Source organism: Cardiocondyla obscurior, linkage group LG05 (assembly GCF_019399895.1).
Source record: "Cardiocondyla obscurior isolate alpha-2009 linkage group LG05, Cobs3.1, whole genome shotgun sequence".
Lineage (NCBI taxonomy): Eukaryota > Metazoa > Arthropoda > Insecta > Hymenoptera > Formicidae > Cardiocondyla > Cardiocondyla obscurior.
In genome coordinates, this window is record NC_091868.1 from 4,633,692 (window position 1) to 4,641,084 (window position 7,393).

General features: G+C 31.8%; 1 pseudogene; it reads right to left on the reverse strand.

Annotated features, from left to right (window-relative positions):
- Positions 1–4,969: 4,969 nt before the first annotated feature.
- Positions 4,970–7,177, reverse strand: LOC139102702 (uncharacterized; annotated as a pseudogene).
- Between the last annotated feature and the right edge of the window lie 216 nt (positions 7,178–7,393).

The following is a 7,393-nucleotide window of genomic DNA, read 5'->3' on the forward strand; positions in this document are numbered from 1 at the left end:
ATAAGCGTAATATCAAAGCATTCGACCTTACAGTATCAGTGACTCTATCAAATACTCTTAGTTGATTAGCATTTTATTTTGCTATCATTTCAGAAACATTAATATTCTTATCTGTTTTTTCACCAAGATTTTTAAAATCTTCCATCGCTTCACCAACTTCTACATTTTGAATGCCGATTGGATTATCAGGATTATCCTGAGACACATTCTTTTGTTGTAATTCTTCATCAGTTTGCTGAACCAACTGTTTTGCATTTTCAAATGCTTTTTGCAATTCTTGTACTTTTTCGTGATATTGCAATGCCTCTGTAAGATGTAATTTTGCTTTTTCAAATTGTTTAGAAAATAAAGAAAGGGCATAAACCTTCTTATTTTCATCGCATATAAAAACCTGAGCTAGCCTGCAACAGTTCGGGTTATCGTCTTGACTGTCGCTAAACAGGCTCTCAATTACTTTGACACTTGCGATCAGTGCGTGCTCTATCTTTTATAGATACCACGGTAAAGCCCGAAACTCGAACTCCTTTGTCTTAAGAAACAAAGGCCTAAGCGAGCCTGCTTAGCGACAGTCTGAACGAAGTCAGTCGCAATTCAGAACGCGTGCTTACCGCTCATTCCGGATTCTCCAACGCTTCATAATCGCTCTCGCTTGAGCATTTCTTTTGCATAAGTCCGCGCGCGACTTGTGCGTTGTACAAACAACTTTAAATAAAGTTTGGCATCACTTTTGTTAATTTGGTGTTTGTTATCTATTCCCTCAAAACCACGCTCTTGCGCGAACACAAATGCTTCCGCATAAGTGTCAAAATTATCTTTAAGATCGTTTAAATTTCGCCATGGTTTAAACATAAGATGTAAAGAAAAGAAATAATCTTCGGGCTGTGTTTCAACATTGTATTTATAGTGATTAATAAGACATGCACGTTGTCTTCGATTAAGAAAATGACTGCTGTCTATTTTATAATATTCAATTAAATTATTCTTTGGCTCAGTTGTCGTGACATCATACCACTGTGCGAACTCGTAAAGATACACTGATTCCAATTTTTTCACTCTATTTGGATAATAATCATCTACTAAAGCCGGACAAAATAAATCTGTGGATTCTTCATTTAGAGCTTCAATCTTTTTACGACTTTTTAATTCTTTCTGTCGTATACGATTAACGTTCAACCATTTAATAGTTGTATTACAATCTGTTCCATATAAAGGAATACTTAACAATGTATCTGCAGCTTCAAGAGCTCCACATTCTCTATTAGTTAAAAATCATAAACCATAATTCCAAAGAACACTGGTCAATGATTTACTTTTATTATTCTTACAATTCTCAAGATTGAAGTCAGACAATTCACTTTTCCCTGCTTTATTTACATACTTAGTAATATACCATGTTAACAATGTCTACTTTTCACCAATAAATTGTATATCCATATGTCCTTCCCATGCAGTAAGGAGCACGGGATTTATTTAATTAATAAAGTAGGTAGGCAATTTTTACAAAAAGAAAGCGATCCTTTAATTCAAATAATTATATATGTTTTCGCTTCCTCTGTTTTTACAAAATAATAGTTAATTTTTACTATCCGAGTTTTCGGCGCTCTGACTCGTACAACGATCAAATAATGTAACCAACGTATATCAACATTAACAAAAGTTAATGCTACTTGAATCTATGCCATAACTCTCAGAGAGTAAATTAATTCAAAACTTACGTTCTTCAGGATTCTTAATTCCGATCTTTTTTAATAAAATAACAATCGTTTAATTATTCTTCTTCTCTCTCGTTGGCGTAAATTTACAATCCTGGCTGGCTATTTAATATCCTTTGAGATCGTAATAATGGATTTTCTCTGAAATAAATACCTCATCTACGGAGGCCGTGCAGTATCAGCCACTGCGCCTTTTGTAATGTGTCCAGGCGACGCCTAAAATGGCGACCCTTTTATGCGAGAACCTGACGTTATTTGCAACCGCGGCTTGCCAGCCTAAAGAACGAATTCGAGAGCCTAAGCTCTTTAGCCTATAACTGAATTGTTTTACCAATGAATGAAATGTCTCCGCAAATAAATAATTCGATGCAATAAGTCAAAACGATCCACACACGAAAACGTCCATACAAACAATTGCAAAAATTAACCAAGTAGGCGCCAAACTTGATTATAAAAAAGTGACGACCAGAGAGAAGGAGGCTCATACACACGGCTCGATATGTGCAGCTTTCAGACGGCTAAAAGCAACAAGGAATGTGCAACTCTGAAATTGGTCACTTTTTCCTACAAGATTATAATCATTAATATCAACTTCATCTTTCGTTCGAGGAAGATCATACAATCTACTTTTATGTTTCAATTGCTTTCTACCTGCTATTGCAGTTGCTACATTTCTCATATACAATATTTTAGTAACAGGTCGTGGAAATCCGAAACGACACCTACAAACAACTTTTCGTCCTAATTTTTTTGAACGTAGACAGTAATCATTATGTCTGTGTCGATGATGCTTATCAACACGACTGTACAATAATGGTGCAATATTTTTATCTGGCTTCTTGCAACTAATGTATTGTAAAATAAATTTTGAAACTTCTTCTACAGAAGATTCTCCAAAAATTGGCGCATTTTTTATCCAAATTAATAAATGGAAATGTTGTATACCTCTACTTTGATATTCTCGTCGCCAAAAATAGTGCGTTACTTCTCCGATCGGAAAATCTTTAGAACAAATAAAATCTATCATTGCTCGAAATTTATTATCCACAAATCTGGATGTTGATATAGGATCTTTAGCAACAAGTACACTGGTACTCAATGAACAATTTTGCCATCCATTAACTTCGCGAATATATTCACCTAAATCGTCCCATAACCATTCACTAGGACTTAACGTTAAGAACCATGTTGCAGGTTCATAATGTCGTGTCATACAATCTAAATCGCTTCTCGGTCAACGCCAATATTGCTCTGTATTTTGAAGTGCTGAGAATATAGCATTTAAATTAGACTCCAACAATTCTTTCAACATAGCTCCTAAATATTCAGCAGCCGTATAACGGCTTCGTGAATCAATTATATTCATTTTATGATAAATTCCACGATTTAATTGACGAATATTTGCCTTATGTAACAAATAAAATAAGTACTGTTGATTCAATCTAAATTGTGGATACGTGAACGTCAAACGACATTTAATATATTCATGCTCTTGAAGTTTGATCGGCCTTTCTTCATCATATTGACCATTTTTACCAAATGGATATAAATCTGGAAAACACATCAAATCCAAATTCTTTTCACAATTATCCAAAGGAACATTTTGAATTTTTAACATTTGATATAAAGCAGTAGCAGTTTTATTTTCTTTTTTTTATACAGGGTGTCCCAGATCAGTGGACGATGCCGTAAATGATAGGTAGATTTAATCGAATTATAACAAAAAGTCTTTTACCATTTTGAAAAATTTTTAATAGTTTTCGAGAAAAAAATTAAAATATATAAAATGTATAAGCGTAAAAGCGACAAGAAAGCTGCGCGTGAGTGAGCGCGACAGGCGAATGACTAGAAATGGCACCGTCGTCTGTCGCGCTCACTCAGTCCACGCTTTCTCGTCGCTCTTACGCGTACATAAATTAATTTTTTTCTTGAAAACTATTGAGAATTTTTCAAAATAATACAGGACTTTTCGTTTTAATTCGATTAAATCTACCTATCATTTTCGGCCCTGTTCACTGATCTGGGACACCCTGTATAATGGACATATAGAATATTGCTCGTAGTAACTGCCACTGTCATCTTTTTGAGTTAACACAACCTTGTGTTGAGGTAATTTATTTTTTAGACAATTTTTCATCTCTTGCGTTCGTAAATTTAAATCATTTAACAATTTACATTCTTTATTAAATAAAGCTTCTGTATAATTTTCTGTTTCTTCAACATAAAATTTCACATTATTAAAAATTCCTAAATTTAATTGATTATGAGTATCAGGCAATACGATGCCAGAATATAAAAAGTTAAGTTCTGTCAGCCATTTTAAAGCTTGATATATTTTTCTTAAATTTACTAAATCTTCCCAAATAACTTTTGACTTACAAAGAAGGTTAGGCAACCCGGAAAATCAAAAAAATATGAAACTTTGTGTGCATGTAGAGTAGTTCATCCGTAACACAAAACTATTTTTTGTTTGTGCTAAATTTCACTTTAAAGGGGTGAAACCATACTTTACAAATAGGAAGGTTATTTGCTTTTTTTGATATAACTCGAAAACTATTTAAGATATGAAAAAAAAGTTTTATACAAAAGTTTTACAGTAAAAACAACTATATTTTACTGCAGTAACAGAATTAGATAAAAAATATTTTTTAACAAAATTGTTTTTAAAATTACAAAAAAAAAATTTTTTTTTAATTCTATTATTGCAGTTAAACGGAGGTGTTTCTACCATAAAACTTTTGTATAAAACTTTTTTTGATATCTTCAATAGTTTCCGAGTTGTATGGAGGAAAGTGAAAAACCTCTACATATAAAACTTTATTTCCGTAAGAATTATTTTTAAGCTGCAGCTAAAAATTTTTTAATTTATTTGTTACTCTATATGTGTAATGCTTCTCATTATAAAAACAAAAATTTAATCAGGGTAATACGCTCAATAATAATAATAAGATTTCCATCAAAAAAAGTTAGAGAATCTTTAAATATTCAACATTGTGAAACTTTGTGTGCAATAATTCATCTTTAATATAAAACTTTTTTGTTCGTGCTTCAATTTGAGTGACTAATTATGAAATTGAAAGTAAATGCGAACTTTGCGCGATCTGTCAAATGACGAGAAATAACAATAAAAATGAAACGGAGTCAGGTTGTGTCGATAATCTTGTCAAACTTTCCGATTAACTTGATGCGAATGTTTCTGATTCTTGACTCTTAAAATATTAATGAGAAAATTTGTATAAAAGTGTAACAATGTTTGAATTATAATTTCAATAAATTTGCATTGTTTTTCATTTATTTAAACAGATTATTTGTACGTACTTGAAACGTTTACATTCACTGTTTGTACATACGTTTCGTAATTATACATTGTAAGAAATGTTCAAGTGTAAAACGGTAGATATGCTAAAAATTACGGATTATAATTAGTACAATAATGGTATTCTTCATAAAAATGTTTAAAACAGAAATATTTACCACACCATGCACATCGTATAAAAGCATTCATTCCACAAATTTTATATTTAGGTATATGTTTTTCATTTTTAAAGTAACAGAAATCCACTGGATTTTGAAATTCTCCAGGATGCGTTTCTACATATCCGCTTGTAAACAAAGCATATTTGAAAAGATTTTTGAACCTAGGTGAAGAAAGCTGATTGTGCGTTAGTGATTGCAACTTTATTATTTCATTACGGGAATGCAAATTGACATCTCTCTCTTGGAAAATTACATTATCTGAAAATGTGCGTACAAAATTTTTCCAAATCCGGAATCCAAACACATCTAAAGGTTGAATCATACCCGTCGTCTTTTTTGGGATGGTTGCAAATTGTACTTCTTTTTCTTTTGGAATCAATTGCTGTAACTGGCTTAGACAGTGTCCCGTCCACGAGTCAAGTAGTAACATGCTTTTACGACAGTATTCGGTAGGTACACTTCGCTAAACCAAGTTTTAAAATGTTTGGATGTAAGTTTCCCTGATTTCGATGCTTGAATATAGATGTTAACTGGACGGAAAAGAAATTTTTCCACTTTTGGACTAAATGTTCCAGTAGATTCCTTTAAAACCAAGTATAATGGTAAAAGAAGATTTTTACTTGCTGAAATAATCGGCATTATAGTGTAACTGTGTGTCGTAGCAGATACTGATTGAACCGTTGCTTCAACTGTTTTCATTCCTATTTTCGCCAATGTTCGCCCAGAATGTATTTCAAGGTTGAAGCCACTCTCATCTGCATTATAAATTTCTTCAACTCCAATAATTGGAATGCTAGATTTTGCGTTTGAAACAAACGATTCTGCGATATCTCGTAGATTTTCTATACTTTCAAGCGTACCTTGCGTCCTGAATGTTGATATCTTACGGAAAACAATTCTATGTACATTTTTAAATTTCCAAATCCACCATTTACTTGCCTTAAATTCAGGTAAATCCACTTGATCCTTTGCTTCCAAGGCCCATAATCTTAAATTCATATCATGTATAATAGTTTTTCTATCACAAGCTTCTTCAAACTTTTGCAGTACATATTCCGTTATAAATGCAAATTTGTCTGCATTTGTTCCACCTTTCTCGATTCCCATCTATGTAGCTATTGTAACGATTTAACTTTGCAAAAACGGTTTTGTACACTACTTAAAATTCGACGTGTCTTTTTTCCGCTTTTCCAAAATTCAATAGCTTGTCTTTGTAATGAAAATCGATCGTTTTACCATCATCATCAATAATGCATTTTTCAGATTCTAATGTGTCTTCTTCTCTTTCTGCTGGTGTAATATACTCTACAATTTGTACATCGTGCGGTTCTGATGGATCAGCGAAATCAAGCATGTAATCATGTTCAAATGATGATATTGAACGTGTATCTTGACATTTTTGTATAATGTCACGAATTTCATTATGTATTTCAATTTCAAATGGAGTTAATGATGTTTTTGTGATACTTGCAATTTGAAATGTCGTTGCTAACATATTAATTACGTTTGCAATATTGAACGATGTCATATTAAAGAAAATTCTATCCAGAAAAGATCACAAACTTTTCAATATAATAATAACAGATAGCTGCCTTAAGTGAAATTGGGAATAATATTTCCAACATATTTATACATATCAAGAGACGCAATAAAACTCATTTTTATTAAATAACTTGATATCATTTTTGTTTGCAATAATGTAATATAGTGTTATTCATGTGATAAATAAGAGTGAAAACATCCGCATCAAGTAAATCGGAAAGTTTGACAAGGTTATATCGACACAACCTGACTCCGTTTCATTTTTATTGTTATTTCTCGTCATTTGACAGATCGCGCAAAGTTCACATTTACTTTCAATTTCATAATCAGTCACTCAAATTGAAGCACGAACAAAAAAGTTTTATATTAAAGATGAATTATTGCACACAAAGTTTCACAATGTTGAATATTTAAAGATTCTCTAACTTTTTTTGATGGAAATCTTATTATTATTATTGAGCGTATTACCCTGATTAAGTTTTTGTTTTTATAATGAGAAGCTTTACGCATATAGAGTAACAAAAAAATAAAAAATTTTTTAGTTAGCGCTCAAAAATAATTCTTACGGAAATAAAGTATTTTCATATGTAGAGGTTTTTCACTTTTCTCCATACAACTCGGAAACTATTGAAGATATTAAAAAAAGTTTTATACAAAAGTTT